Source organism: Chinchilla lanigera, unplaced genomic scaffold, assembly GCF_000276665.1.
Source record: "Chinchilla lanigera isolate Chin_1 unplaced genomic scaffold, ChiLan1.0 scaffold00099, whole genome shotgun sequence".
NCBI classification, from domain to species: Eukaryota; Metazoa; Chordata; class Mammalia; order Rodentia; family Chinchillidae; genus Chinchilla; species Chinchilla lanigera.
Genome location: NW_004955500.1, coordinates 3,830,878 through 3,847,145, shown reverse-complemented (window position 1 = coordinate 3,847,145; position 16,268 = coordinate 3,830,878). Strand labels below are relative to the sequence as shown.

Genomic DNA, 16,268 nt, shown 5'->3' with positions numbered 1-16,268 from the left:
ACCTGCTGTTTCATTAATACCTATTAATCTGACATTGTTCCTCTTTGCTTTGTCTTGCAGTTTTTGAATTGTTATTTCCTGGTTCCTTGTTGTTTTTAAGAGATCCTTCCTTTCACATTCATTAATGGCAGTGCTGTCCTCAAGGTCTGAATGTCTATCTTCAGCTTCGTTCAGGTGGTTTTGCAAGCTTTCAGTAGAATTTTTAAGTTCCTGGATATCTGTTTGCATGTGTTTCATACCTTCTAGGTCTTTTCTATATTGTTCCCTGAAGGTTTCATTGAGTTTTATATGCTCTTCTATTTTCTTGTCTATGTCATCTTTGGATATGTTAAGCATTTCTTTCAATATTGTCATTTCTTCTCTCACCTGAGACATTATTTCTGATCTGTTGTCTTCTATGGCCTGATGGAGGTGTTTCTTTACCTCAGTTGGTGTCATTTCAGAAATTTCAGGTGTATGACTTCCAGGCTCTTCTGTGTTGATGCCTCCTGGACTTGTTTTGGGTGATGTGGAGGTCTGGGATTCCATTTTGCTCCTTTGTTTTGTCATTTTTGAAGAACCAGAGACTTCCTGTAGTGCAGTCTCACTGTTCTGATTGTGTGTGAGTGGCAGGGTGAGAGTCTGAAGATCCTCCGTACTCAGTGTAGCTCCTGTGCTGAGCATCTCCTAGTCCCAGATGCTCTGCCCTTTCTTGCATTCATTTGGCTGCCAGGAGTTTGTGAAGGGTGGGGGAGGCTCGCTGGCATTCCTGAAAGTGTCTGGGGTTTGGCCCAGCTTCCACAAGAGTGGAGGGGGATGCAGGTCGAATTCACCAAGGCTTTAAATATTTCCCAGGACAGAGCCTGCTTCCCACACTGGAAAGGGAGGGGTGAGAGTGAGCTTCCCGAGGCCACTGACTATGTTCAGGTTTCAGCTGAGCTACCAGGAGGCTGTGAGTTGTTCTGGCAGTGACCACCAAGGCCCCAGAAGTTGTCCAGGGATCCACGTGCCTCACACCCTAGTGGGGAAGGCTCCAGAGTGGCTCACCTGGTTCCTAGAGGTGTCTGAGGTTAAGCCCAGCCCTGGAAGACACGCTATGGGTGTGGCAGGGAGCCTCCTAGGCTCCAGAGGGTGCCTGAGGTTTTGCCTGCCTTGCTCGCTGGTCAAGGATGCAAAGGTGTGACTCACCCGGCTTCCTGAAGATGTCCGGGGTTCAGCCCAGCCTGGGGTGACACATTATGTGTGTGGCGGGTAGCCACCGAAGCCCCAAAGGGTGCCCGAGGTTTCACCTGCCTTGTACACTGGTCAGGGAGGCAGAGCCCAGACTCACTGGGCTTCCTTATAACTGATTTTTAAAGAAGCTGTCACTTGCATTTTGTAGGGTTTGTTTAATTTGCTGATTAGAGAGGAAGAGTAGTGACTTTTATAATACTGTTTTCTTCACTTCGCTTTCTTGCTGTTGACTGTGTAGTATCTAAGAGTTTTGAATGCTGACAGTACAAAAGGTTACAGAAAATGATTTACTGTTGGGAAACTGAAGCAAAAATTTAAGTTGATTGTAAATTAGATGTATTGCTTCCTCAGAGAGTTGCTGTGTGTGTTTCTTTAAAGTTTTCTGTCAAATGCTAGAGAAAGTAATTTGCTTCATGTGGTTAAAGAGATAATATTATGGAAAGACAACAATAACATAATGTTTTTTATTCTGCCTTTTAAAAAAATATATATTGACTAACCCTCTTTTTTTTCTACAAATGGACACTAACTTCATTATGCGCTATTTAAAAATAGCTCTTGATGGATTCATCAAGATCACGAGTACAGAACAAAACAGACAAGTCACTGTGCATGTACATGATAATTACAGGTCTATGAGTGGTACAGAAGGTGAGATTACTAGGGGCGTGTCATGGGGGTTAGCTATAAGAAGCCCAGTGAGCAATGATAAAGAGCAGAAAAAGAAAGTAAGCATAACAGCTTTCTCCAAAGTTCAAAGCAAACAAAATTATTTTTGTTGTGGAATGCCTTGGGTACTTTATCTCTAGTAAAATGGCTATCCCAGAAGAAGTATTTAATAAATGTTAGCTACTCATTATTATGGATATTATTATGATCAGACAAGCTATCCTCTTGAAGAAATGTCCTATTTCTCTGGGTTCCTTCTAACTAGGCACTTTCTCTGTTTGTTTTCAAATTGAGTCATTAATTCTCATAAAGTAGGTAGCATCAGTGGAGCAGTGGATTCAAATGTTCCTATTTATTCAACTGTGATAACTGTGCACCTGTGAATGGGGGCTTTAGAAAAGAAAAGGAAATGTTGGTGTAACAGAATAGCACTCTCTCTGCAGGTTGGAAAAACTTACTCTTGAGAATTTGTTGTACTTCCTGGGACAGCAAGGAAGCATCCAAGGGCCCTGTTGCAAATCCTAATCTGCCTAGAGTAGAGAATAGGACCTTGGAAGAAGCAGACTCTGATCAGTCTCAAGCAAGGCAGCTTTTATGAGGCTGGCTTCTTTCATGTGGCTTTCTTTTCTACAGCATCCCAATCAACAATCAGATAATCCTACCATCTGGCCACTAGTTGCCATGACTATTAGAAAAGATTTTTGTACTTCTGTGAAAAACCACTCCATATTTTGTTTTGTGGAAATCAGCATTGCAAACTATAATAAAAATTGTGGCATATGTCAAGCTTTTTATAAAACATTTAAATAAGACAACTTCAGTTTTTAAATTTTAAAGTATACCCCCTAGAGCTAAAAGATACTTCGTTTATCTCCTGTAGTTCATTACATATTATCGTGCTGGATAGTTACTACTGAGTAATTTAAAATAAAAACATGATCATGAAAATAAAAATACCAGGCTCCAGCACTCACAGATGGAAGGCTGTTTCTCAAAGAAAGAGAATCCTGGAAGCATGTCTAGAAGAGTATGTACCATAGTTACCAAGGAGGGGTTAATGTTTAGGAATTGTCAGCCATGGTTAGAAAACTCCGCAGAGAGCAGAAGTCAGATGTGTCTGCACAGCTAGTGAGAAGGCCAAGGCAATGTGCTTATCTGCTTCCTGAAACGCATATGTGCACGCATACAATTAGCAGTCAGCTCAGAAAGGAACAGGCTCAAAGGCTCAGGGAAGCAAATTGCCTTTTGAAAGATGAAAAGCTTGGAAAGGAGTCTGTGCTCTGTGAACGGCCCGTGAGTGGGGGGAGCACAGCAGCTCGGATGGATGTAGCACTTTCCAGACTTGTCAGAGTTATTATGTAGCACTGCAGTGCAGCTGTTGTATCCAGGTCCAGCCAGCCTTGGTTTCATGTTCAGAGAGCCCAGTGTATGCAGTCACAACCGCCTGGCTGTGTGCAAATTCACCTGCGAACAGAGATGGTAGGAGCTGCTTCATTAGCAAGCCTCATCTGTTTTGCCTTTGTTAGTCAGTAAACCCTTGTTCACTTGTCCCAAATGAATGTGTTACTTGACTTTTATTTCAGGATTTTTATATGAAAAGCATAAAGCTGAAAACTCACATAGGGGAGTAAAAGATTATACATTCCGGGAGTATAATAATAACAGCAATGTCTTAGCAATAGACACCTGTAGCGGATGGGCTTGCTGAGGATGATACCCAGCAGATGCCTGTCATTTCCTTCCTTGATTGCTGGCTTTGACAAATTAGTTAGAGGGAAGGTTTGACGGTCCCTGTGCCTTCTCAATGAATGGTCCACGGGACAGAGTTCGTCTTCTGTTCTGCCACTGATCCAGCCTGGCAGGATTGGATCCCGTGCAACCTCCTGATGACACTGCCTTGATTTGCCACGCTCCTTTGCTCCGCAGCCCAAGGGACTTCCGGGATGTCGCATCTAAGGGATGTCACATCTGTGACAGATCATTCTCCCAAATCAGGAGCCTTACCTCTCTTACGTGCTCCCCTTAGGATGAGGCACAGCACCAGTGACTTCTTGGATAGCATTTCGCCTGTCTGTTGCCACTATTGTAATGACTCGTCCTTTCTTGGCACACTATCTATATCTATATCTATCTATTTATCACCGTGGAAGCACACTGTATTAGTTACATACTGCAGCATAACACCCCCGAAGCTCGAAACAACAAATATGTGTGATCTTCTAGTGTCTGTGGGTCAAGATTCAAGGCATCACATAGCTGATGCTCAGCTTCAAGGTCCTTCAAAAGGCTGTAGTCAGTGGATGAGCAAGGACTGGGGAAGGATTTTTTCCAACGTTTGCCCATGTGGTTATTGGCTGGTGGAGTTCCTTCATGATGGTTGACAGAAGAGAATGCCCTTAACTCTTTGCCAGGTGGGCCTTGTTAACACAGCAACTTGATTCATTAAAGAGACAAACGCTGCCAATAGGGTGGAAATCATCAACTTTTGTTGTTTAACCTAATATCCTATTACCTCAGTCACAGTCTTGTTTATTAGAAGCAAATCACTAGGGCCAGGCCACGTTTAAGGAAAGAGTGTTACACAAAGGCATAAATATCAGGATTGGAGTTCACTATGGATTGTTACGGAGGCTGACTACTAGAGACTTTAACTATTCTGTGCAGATAAGCAATCCATTTCAGCCAAGTACGGACAGATATCACCAAGTTAAAGGTTTTAGAGGAGCATTAAGAGTAGTGGAAATGTCTTGTGTAAGAAATGTGTGTGACTGTGGAACACTCATAAGGTAGCACACATTGCTGTCACTTTTCATTACACTCGAGCTTCGATATAGGTGTAGGATAGGGTTATCCTGTGTAATAAATAGAGGTGCTGTAAATCATTATAGTTATAATGTGGTACATCTGTAATAAGGAAGCATGCAAAGAGCTATGGGGAATCTAGGGGTGACAGTGGGTAATCTGTCAAATCTTGGGTAGACATCGATGACGAAGTGACAGTGACATTAAAATTCAGGTTTTTAAGGATGAATAAACATGTCAGGAAAGGAAAAAATAAGAGGAGGGAAAGAGAACATTTTATAAAACAAGAATATAAGTAGTAAAGTGTAGGCAGTTATATAAGAATAGTTTAGGGTAGATGGAATTATAAGAGATAAAACCAGATCAAGCTGAAAATTCTAAGACACCTCTTAGGTTTTCTGGACCATTCCAGCACGTCAGTGCACTTTCCAATGAAGATGTACCTATTGAAGTGGTAATGCTTTATTTTGTTTTAGTTGTGTATTGTTTTTCTTTTCTGCTGACAAGTTGTTTATTAAATTGATGACACTTCTAACATTCAGTGCAGGCCTTAGAACCAAGGTGATAGGCACAGAATACTTCGTCATTATTGGAACTTTTATGAAAGCTAATTTTCAGTGCATACTAATGAGAACAAGTTTTGAAATCTTCTAGAACAAAGTTGTAATCTTTAAATTACTGCCTGAGGCATTTTTTAAAAAATAGATTTGCATATATATGGTAGAGTAAAAAAAATAAAAATAAGACAGGAAGTGATTAAGAGTCCCATACAGCTTCTCATTAGTTTGTCCCCCAGATGGAACACCTGCCTAGCCCACTTCTCTTTTTCAACATTTTGTAGCACTGTAACTTGTGGATAATAACTCACTTGGGCTTAGATTTTTTTTTTTTTTCGAAACAGGGTCTAGCCATGTAGTTCAGGCTGGCCTTAAACTCACTATGTAGCCCAGGCTGGCCTTGATCTTGCAGCTATCCTCTTGCTTCAGCCTCCTCAGGGCTGGGATTACAGGCGTGCACCACCATGCCTGTGTCTCTTGGGGTTAGGTTTGAATCCTTGTTCTACCACCTGTTAACTGTGATCTTGACCGGGTTACCTGACCCCTAAGCATCAGTTTCTTCATCTTTAAAATGGAATACTGCATACATTTTATAAGTCAGATGAAGTATGATAACAGGAACATTATAAGCAGTTAATGCCATTATTATTGTTTCTATTAGTGTCATGCAGAAAAATGCCCCCCTCCCAAAGATGTCCACATCCTAATTCCCAGAATCTGTGGACCTATGACCTCCCATGACAGAAAGGACTTTTCAGGTCTAATTAAGACTAAGGACTTCAAAATGGGAAATTATCCAAGTGCGTCCCATGTAGTCACTGAGTCAAGAGTAAAGAACCTCTCCTTCCTGTTGCCGGAGGACCATGAGACTATGGAAGGATGGTTAGACAGATCCCTTATTAGTGGCTTTGAAGACTGTGAGTGGCCCATGAGTAGGAAGTAGATCACTGCTGAGGCAGGAAAGGGCGAGGAAACAGATTTGGAATGTAGAACCTCCAGAAAGGAGGACAGCCCAGTACTGGGTTAATAATATGCCTTAGTTATTGGGGACTGATCAGGTCCGCAGTCTCCCAAATGAGTGTATGGTGAAGGCTAAATAAAGACAGGTGAGTGGAATGATTTCAGGGCTCCAGGAGGATCAAAGCTCTCTTACAGAATTCAAGATTCTCTCAGGGATAAGACCAAGACCTTCTCTGGGTGGCCTGTATTTATTTCCTTGTCAGAAGAAGGGAGGGGAGTACTCCAGAAGGGCAGAATTACTCAAGGACTTCTCCAAGTAAGGTATTAAAATAATCCTTAATAAGGATTAAGTTACTCCACCCAGGAGTGAGATGCCTGAGGCTACAGTCTTTATCTAGCAGAGATCAGATCCAGGTGTCCTTGGCTGTGATCTTGTCTTATCCTGTGAGGCAATCTGGCTTCATCTGCCACTATTGGTTTTAGTAGGGATTAGTGACTCACAGAGGTTCACCTACTATGATTGGGCCATCCATTTCCAGACAAGGAGCCTAGGCTTTAGACGGATTCACAAGTGAACATGAAAAGCCATCTGATTGGTTTAAGTCCTGCTCAGGGCTGCTTTGTAGTGGTCTCCATCAGTCTAGTATTTAAGTGTATGTGGTTTTAATCTACTGATTTTAGAATGATTTATTACAGCAATAGAAAACTAATACACTAACACTTCTGAATTATATGACACAATATTTTAAAATAATTGTCAGTTCCCATTTTTTTTTTAGGGGGGGAAGTATTGAGAACTAGTGATTTTAAAACAATTCTGGCATTTTTAGGCAGAATTAGAGGTGTGTAGTCCATTCAGAGGAGGATGATTCAGTTTGTATTTATGTTCAGTTCCCCACTTTAATGATTAGTTGTTTGTTTTATATTTGATTTTTCTGTAAAAATTAGAAATGTTTACTATTTTAAAAACATCTTCCTAGTCTGCTTCTAGTGAATATAAACACATAAAATTACACAGAAATAGACTGTGCATTTTCTCAAAGGAGAAAATTAAATATCATAGTACATTTCTTATCTGCCTCATTTTTAAAGAGATTCTGAATATATTAACATGAGGAAAGTTGGCAGACAATAATTCAAAACATGGTGTTGGAGTGATTTTTACACCTGTAGGTGGTTGATGGGAATCAGTCCTGTCACAGCCCTCAGAATGGAGGAGGGTTGTTGAGAATGACTTTCAATTCAGGAAAGCTCTGTACTGGCCAGGCTGAATCTCGGCCACAAACTAGTGACCTATGGGCCACGTTTGGCACTCAGTGAGGATTTATTTGCCTTTTGGGGCATTTTAATGATTGAGCACTTAAACGGTCAGATGATTTCATTAGGAAACTCTGGATTTCCAGCCAGATTTTCTGATATTTCTGTACTAGTTCTAGACCTGCATTGCTTCACCTCAGCTGCAATTGTAATAGCCCTCTGAGAAGAGGCTCTCTCCCTTTTCCACAGCCCTCCAAGACTCAGCACTTCCAGAAAAGGAGCTGATGGTCAAATAAATAATGGAATTCTATTACCAGTTAGCCACAGCCATTCACTCTACGCGTCTGAAACTTATAACCCTTAATTTATAGTATTAAGTGCTTACAGGTACCATTATTTTAAGCTATAGAGGTTTTAATATAGAAACAGTGTGAAAGCTTGGGCTCCTCTATGAGTCATGTACCTACTCCCACAAGCCACATTTAATGAAAACCCACAACTACCAAACACTTCACTAAATTTTGGGTTCATATGTGCTGGTTTTTCTTATGAGATTATGATAACATTAAGGAGGACAGTTACAAAGAGAATTTATATGCCATTAATAGTATTAGTATCTGTTAGTTGGCTAATTATTAAAACTCCTAAAAACTTAACTTATCCCAAAGTTCATAGCAGATCAAATTGTTTAGACTGAGGACTGCATACAATTCGTTGATAAACTAGGAAAGATCCATGGAGGTGAAGCTACTGGATGCTGGATGTTTGCTTTTTAATGGTGGGTCTCACTTGCCATAACCAAATACTAACAACAGACTTTCTCACTCCTCTGGAGGCTGGAAGTTCCTGACTGCTGATTTAACCTATCTGATTTGTGATGAGGTTCTTTGCCTTACCTGGAGACAGATGCCTCTCCTTGTGTTTTCCTAAAGCCCACAAAGGTGGAGGGGTAGGAGGGAGAGAAAGCTTTCTGCTCTCTGGTGTCTCTCACTAAATGCTACCAGGGCTTTATGACCAGAGGCTTGACTCTGGGTGTCCCACCAGACTGGCATAAGAACCAATGGTAAAGAAAAAAAAAATCAATTTACTGGAGGTTTGGACACAAACTGGAAGACTCAAAGGAAATAAATGTCTTCCTGAACTTAGAGAAGGAACAGAATTTATTGTTGTTGTTCTTTTAAAATTTTAAAGAGAAAAGAAACTAACAAAATAACAATAACAAAGACAAAAATAAGCTGGGCATGGTGGTGCATGCCTGTATTCTCAGCACTTGGGAGGCTGAGGCAGGAGGATCTTTGTGAGTTTGAGACCTGCCTGGGCTACAAAGTGAGCTCAAGCCCAGCTTGAACTGCATAGGGAGACCCAGTCTCAAAGAGACAAAAAACAAACAAACAAACAAACAAAAAACCAAAGCCACACAGAAACAATAAAAATGATACAGGATTTCAAAGCAAGATGATAGGAATTAACAATGGTTGTTATATTACATATTGTTATCTTCAACGAAGTTGCTCAGACCCATAGTTAATGCTTGTTTTTTTTTTTTCTTGACCAGTTCTGCGTGTTTATATCTGGTAATCTGAACAACTACTTTAAAGACAGCAATATGCAGTATAACAACCATTATTGAATTCCTACCATCTTGTTTATTGTTGTTGTTTTTGAGAAAGGGTCTCACTCTGTAGTTCAGGCAGGCGCTGAACTCATAGATGTAGCCTGGTGGGCATAGAACTCATGCTAGTTCTCCTGTGTCAGCCTCCGGAGCGCGGAGATAACAGGCCTGTGCCTCCACACCCAGCTCAGAAGCAGTAGATCTTTTAAAGAGTAGAACGAAAGCCAGGAGACAAGCATATGTTCACTAGGACAGCCCTAAGCCCTGTCAGTCCACAGGTGAGCTGCAATTCTTTTTCCAGCTTAATTGGTGAACCAGGATTATGAGGTTGTTTCCGCTTTCAGCCAGAGGTAAAGCTGGCAGGGAACTAGCAGTTTAAACAATGCTACTTGTGTACTTCTTGTAAATCCTGCAGTTAAAGCAGCACCTGTTACAGAAGGACATTAGTCCTGTTGGATCAGGGCACACCCTCCAGGCCTCATTTTACCTTAATGTGTTCCTCAAATGCTCCATCTCCAAAGACAGCCTTGTTGGGAGTTCACAAATATAAATTACTGGGGCAAACAAATATATAGTCGATAACACCCAGTCTGTTCTTTCACAGATGTAAGGTGGAGGTAATAGCCTTTAAAAGAGAAGCACAGTGAATGATTTGTAAGGAGGTTACAGGGTATAAAAAAGACATTAAATGTGTCCATACAGAGGAACACAACACGTAGACTGTGTGTGCAGGGTTTCTCTGTGGGTTCATTGGTGAAAGAAGAATGCTGCTGTTTATTTAGCCCATTGCAAATACAGTTGGGCAGTGGAGCTTAAGCTGTAGGCTTTAGTTCAGCTGTATTAATGATACCTTTTAAAGTTGTATTCATTTTCTCTTTGTATATTACAACTAGTGGTATTACCGCTCCTTTGGCAGTCATTCTTCCAAAATTTCTGTGTAGAATTTGGTGAGTCCAGTGATAAGCAGCTGTCATCCAAGAGTGGAAATACCCCTGTGCAGCTGCCCCCAAATGCATTTGGGATCACAGACTTCTCTTAGCCTAAATCTCAGTTTCCTGTTAACAGAAAGGAAGGTATTTTATTTGTATGCATGTAGGTATGTTTATGTGTATGTATGTAGGTATGTGTGTGTGTATGTATGTATGTATGTGCATATGTATGTATGTATTTGAAGCTTTTTATGCAAATAATAGGAACAATTTGTGGCTGTCTTAATTTTAATGGAATATCCTGGAAAGGTGCAGGTGGCTCAAAGAATATACATAAAACCTGAGGAGGATGTGCAAAGACCAGCAAATCTCTGAAGCCTTTGGGGCAGCTGCAGTTTGTGGCACTGTTGCCCCCGGGGGCCACTGCAGGGTGCTGTTTGTGGATGCACAGTCCTGAAATGGATCCTATCTTTGCCTTCCAGTCATCCACTCATCCTGTAGCTATCTTAATGTGTGTTGCAAGGCCATGTGTTTGCCAAGTGCCAGGAGGTTGTCTGGGGAGAAATATTTTGCCTCCTTTGGCTTCCATTCTGGGAGAGGCATGCTGGCTCCCACCTTGTCTCGCATAACGGGTGATGTTTCCAAAATGGAGATGGTTCTGATTCTGGATAAGGAAGGAAGGAAAGAAGGATGAGAGCGAGGGAATAAGGTAGGAAATGCGGCATGAATTCTATAGTGAGACTATACGTAAAAGAACGCTGAATACCTTTCAAAGTGTTGCTGTTGGTTATGGGGTCCGGGGACTCATCACCAGGCAGTTGTGTGCAGTGAATAAGCAATTGGACGCGGCATACAGCAGCGAGGACACAGCACCAAATTTATTAAGGCAGTAGTGCTTTCAGAGGAAGTGGGCTCCCACCCACAAAAGGAAAGTGGCACAAGCCCTGAGGGCAGAGGGTATTTACATGTTGCCCCTGCTTCAGTGAGCCTGCCATGAGGGTCTTCCACAGCGTGATTGACTGGGTGCTAAGTCACGTCCCTTGTACTGCTCATGTCCTTTCCCCTAATTCATTCTCTTATAAATGTATAAGACACAGTCCATATGTGTGAATCTTCAATGAGCTCTGGGAGATGAAAGGTTACTGCAGGTCATGCGGGGAGGTCATTTGCCCATGTGTCCCGGTTTGGAATTTTCTAGGGTAGGCATGGGGATCTTCTTTTTTCCCTTATCTCAGCCACCAAGGGTGTCATAAGCCCTGGGGCAAGGGTCCTGGGGTTACACCTTAGGCATGGCCCAGGTTTGGGTGAGTGGAGAGGCGCACGCGATAGCCCCCTGCTGTGCTGTCATTACTGGGTTTTAGAGGGCTGGAGTCTCGTTTTGGAGGTGGTTTCTAGGTTCTTTCTGTCTTGAGCAAAGGATTGCACAAGCAATAGCAAAGTTTTATTAAAGGTCGGAAAAGAGACAGGCTCTGTAGAGTGAGTCTGTGCCAAGTAAAAGTAGGAAAAGAGTGCACCCTACAGCATGAGGTGGCCACCGTGGAAGTGAGGACACAATGGCAAAAGCACAGTATCAACTGTCCCTTTTGGATCATCTACTCATCAGGCTGACGTCATGTCTAAGCCATTCTATTGAAAACCTGCTCAAGTTCTCAGATGTCCATTTGCAGGGCTTTGGGGTCTGCTCTGCCCACGTGTCCTGAGAGTCTGTAATTAACAGGTCACACCCAACTTCCTTAGCCTGCATTGCCATACCCTAATCTCCTGTCTCATTTCCTCCTGAAACACTTATACCCATAGTTTTTATGGGGTGCCAAAGGAGTGGAGGTCTCTGTTTTCTGCAGTTTCTTCCAGCTGGAAGTGGGTATAGACCCTACCTAGCGGGGATTCTGTGCTTTCCAACTACCTTGGGGTATTGTGGCTCACCAGCTGAGATGCAGGAAAAAAACCAGTCAGAAGATGAGAAAAGAGTTAGTGACTATTGAGCTGACTGTTCTATGGAAGGAAAAAAAGTAACTTTATTATTATGTTGGGGATGTAGAATCCAAATGTGAGGGGCAGGTCGGATCTCCATGCTGTGAGTGGAGAACGAAGTACGGCGAAGAGGGAGGGTGGACACATTACTGACAGCCTGTGAGCCAGGGCCTTAGCAAGGTTACCACATAATGGGTCTAATCAAAAACAGGAGCCTCCCTACAGGTGCCCATGTAGCCAGTGGTGAATTAGGGGCACGAGTGACTCCTTATGTGCACCCAGAGCATACTGGAGTTTGCTTTCTGCAGAGCCTCGGGCCTTCTAGAGGATTTCAGGAATAGCTTTCTTCTTAGTCCTGTGAAAATTCTAGTGGCCATTTGCCATGTGGGATTTTTATAGCTTGCCACTGCATCCCTGGAGGAAGGACCAGAATGGCTCCCCTGAAACTAACAGTAAGGCTAGTGTCTTGAGGGGCTGTAGGACTGGCATTCTTGCCTCTGTCTCAGCCCTTTGCTTTCCCAAGGAGACTTTAGACTTGTCCTTTGGAGATCACTTGCAACAAAGGATATGTATTTTATAAATGTTTGATAATAATCAAGCAGTCAGCAAACTTCTTTCCAGACTGCTGCATTGGCATGTAGCTGCAGAAGCCATAGTTGGAGTGTGTACAGATATTTAACTTCTTGCTTTTTCCAAATGTCAGTGCCCAAGTAAGAACTGTGAGCTCTGCCCTTTGAGCAGAGAGGTCCCTGGGGGAAGAAGTTTTGCTTCAAAGTCCTCTTGTGACCTGAACCTGCCTTTTTATGTCCTTCTTGGACAAAGCTACTTCCACCAGTGAACCACACTGTTTCAGGCTCTCGGAGGGTCAAGTTACTGATGTGCTTCCTGCTTGTGTAGTTCTGGAAGACCACATGTGCACAAGAGGGGCTAACTTCTGGGCCTGTAGACATCAGAGTCAGGATTAAGAGTATCGCCAGTCTTTATAATAACCTCAGGAGTGTCTAAGAGCATGGCGTGATATTTGGCAAGACATTTCCCTGTTAATCACAAATAACCTTTGGTCTCCAGAGTCATGCTGACTTTATGGGGAGTCAGGTCTTCTAGTTTTTGTTTTAAAGTCTTCCTCTGTTAGCATAGCTATAGCTGCTACTGCTCTCAAGCAGCATGGCTATCCAGTACCCACTCCATCTAACTGTTTGAAAAGTATGCCACTGGGCAGAGTTCTTGTCCTAGCCTTTGGTTCAAGACTCCCAAAGCAATTACTCTCTTTTCTGATATGTAGAGGAAGAAGGGTTTTCTTAAGGTTTTATTATACCATGTGTTATGGTTTGTGTCTGGGTGTCCCCCCAAAGCCTCATGCAGTCATGGGGCAGGCTTTTAGGATTTGATTGATTATGGGTGTGAGAGCTACACCCACCCTGGGGTGGATAGTTTGCATATATAAGGGAGAGGAAGAGGCTGCTTGGGGCCATTCCTCCCTTGTGTGTGCTTGTTGCTTTTGCTGTGTTCTGCCGCCATCAGCTGTAGCTCTCTGCCGTGTGCCACTCTGCCTTGTAATCTGCCAAGTACAGACTGAAACCTCCACAAACTGTAAACGAAATAAACCTTTCCTTCCTTAATTTTGGGCATCAGGTATTTTGTCCCAGCAACGAGAGAAAAGTAACCAAGACACCATGCAGTAGGATCCACCTATTGGCTAATTAAATCAGGGAAACCTGGCGTAGTCCCAACAGGTAAAATCCACTCTGGACTTCATGAGAATTTGAGGCTTGCTCCCAGTTTTGCTGGTAAATCTTTTCCTAGCAAGGAGTAGGACACTGTGGGACAATTAGAAACTCACAGTTAAACATCTGACCTTCAAAGGGACACGGCAGAGCAGGAGTAAAGAATCTCTGACTAGGGGTCCCTTCAACCCCAACTATAGCTCTAGAGGAGGGTTTTCCAGAGAAGTAAGTCAAAACAGAATGAAGTAATTGAACTGGCTCACCCATGACACCCAGTGTTACCCAGGGTTCTTCATAGGAGATGATAATATGGGCAGGGGCAGGGTAAGCCCTCTTGGGCCTCTTCAGAGCAGAAAACGCATGTTTTGGCTGGCCTACCCTCTCTCTTGGAGCAGGGACAGTCAGTCCTCTAGAGCAGTGAGTCAGGTATACTGACTGCCTCACACTCAGAGCAGGGCCCAGGCGGGAGCTTGCTGCAGTCATGTGCCTAATGCCCAGACTTCTTATACTTGATTACTCTTGGTTTTTCCCTTGGACAATTTGGGTGATTTTAAAGCACTGCCAGTTGCTACAGCTATAATTCTAGCCTCTTATGTTTTGACCCTCCTCCAGATCCTGATGGCTGAACACAGAAAAACTCATGTCCAGCAACTGGGTCTTATGTGTCTGGGGCTCCATCTGAAGTGTCTTCATTAAACAGATGGGAGCATTCCATATCCTCCTGGGAGGCGGGTGGGAATCTAAGGACAGGATGATTACAGACATCTCTCTGCCTTGGGGACCACTCTAAACACCATAGTTGCAGAGATTTTCCTGAGATAAAGGGTAACAAAAAGCATGAACATCAGGGATTTCACTCCACCTTCTATATTGTAAGTGAAAACAGTTTGACTGAAAAATACTCTCATAATTTAAGTTACGACTTTGTATCCATCACTGTCCATCTCCTAGTTCATATTGAACCCAAAGTGTATCACAATAGTAGATAAGCTATTCCTTTTTAAGTTCGCAGGGTCTAACCTTTCCCACTGATCAAGCAGAGAAGTCAGTAAAATCTGTGGGGCGCATGGCATACAGTTTCTCATTCGTGTCTTGGGGCCTGTAGAGAGACAACTAGGTCTCAGGTCCTTAAGATGACATTCCATGCAGAAGGAGGAGACCAGATCTGAGCCCACAAAGCATCCCTGGTGAGCCTCAGGTATTCACTAGACAGCCATCTCTGCCTGGAGTCCCAGCATCAGAAGCATAGAAGCATAGAAGAAAAGTCCCACTGAGGGCTTTTTGTCTCCCTACTGGGACCCACTAACTCTTTAGCAAAAGAGGACTGAGCCACTTGACAAGGCTTTACCCAGTCCTTTGAAACTCTCGTGAGGTCAGGGTAGAATCCCTGCTCACAAGGATGCCCTTGGCCTCTGCTGAGCTACGCGATGGCTCTGCTTAAGCGGGGTGGACCCACTTGGGAAACAGTATCTCTTGCATTTACCCCAATAGTGAAAGCTCTAGTCCTCTGTTTTAAGGCCATAGAGAAAGAAAGATATCACGCACTGTCACAGAAATGCTGTCGTCACTGGCCACAGCCCACTTTCTGAAGCTGGACCAAACTAAAGCCTTAGCTTGGGAGGAACGGGAGGGGAGGAAGGGAAACTGAGTTTTGATCATCTGAGATTTCAACAGTTAGATTCAGAGGATTTTAAATTCACAAGCATTTAAGAAAGTGCACAACTGGAACGCTTCCAGTGGGAGAAGGCCTCATGGTCCCAGCTTGTGCTGATCTTACCGTTCAGTCCTGTAACCTTCCAGGCTGCTTCTGCCTGTCTTTCCCATACAACGGGGTCACCTCCAAACTGCAGCAGTCTGAACAACTGCATTGGCTAACACCACCTGTCCTGCAGCTCACAAGCCCCACAGCCTGTGAAGCAGTGACGGAAGAAACAGCTGAAAAAGAGCAGTTCTCTTTAACCTTGTAACATTGCTATCTTTATTTTACTCAATCGGACATCTAGACGCCACTATCCCAGTATGGCAGTTTTAAATATATTCTTCCCAGAGCATGTCTTTGCTAATGTGGTTTCCACTGGCTAGACGGACTTCTTTACCTTTTTACTTACTGAAATGTTGTTCATCTTCCATAGCTTAATAATGATGGTCCCACCTGTGCAGTTTCTTTGAGTTCTTTTCATTAGAAAGTACAAGTTAGTTTAGCAGCCGATGACATGAAACAAATGAATGTAATATTCACTTATTAGTCAAAGTTTGGCATTTTCAATAGATTCCTTCATCTGCACTTCTTATTAAATTCGTATGCGTCTGCATTAGTGGTTTACAAATCTACCCTCATTAAATTATGCGTTATTTGAAGACAAGATTTACATATTTTTCTTCTCCATACAACCAGTATCCCTGTTCAAAAGATGCAAAATCGCTCGGAAAGATTGGACAACTTGCTAACGTTCTCAGATTTTGTAAGCAGAGGAACCCTTGTTCAAATAAAGAGAAGAAAGAACTTTCTTCGTTTTAGGGAAAGCAAAAGTATTGTCTTGGTTACTTGGCAGATTATAAGGCAGAGTGGCACATG

The 16,268-nt window shown here is 42.9% G+C and overlaps 1 protein-coding gene across 1 annotated transcript in view; it reads left to right on the top strand.

Annotated features, from left to right (window-relative positions):
• Positions 1-16,268, top strand: part of Nell2 (neural EGFL like 2) — a gene marked incomplete at its 5' end in the record, with an annotated part of 379,873 nt that overhangs the window by 202,620 nt on the left and 160,985 nt on the right.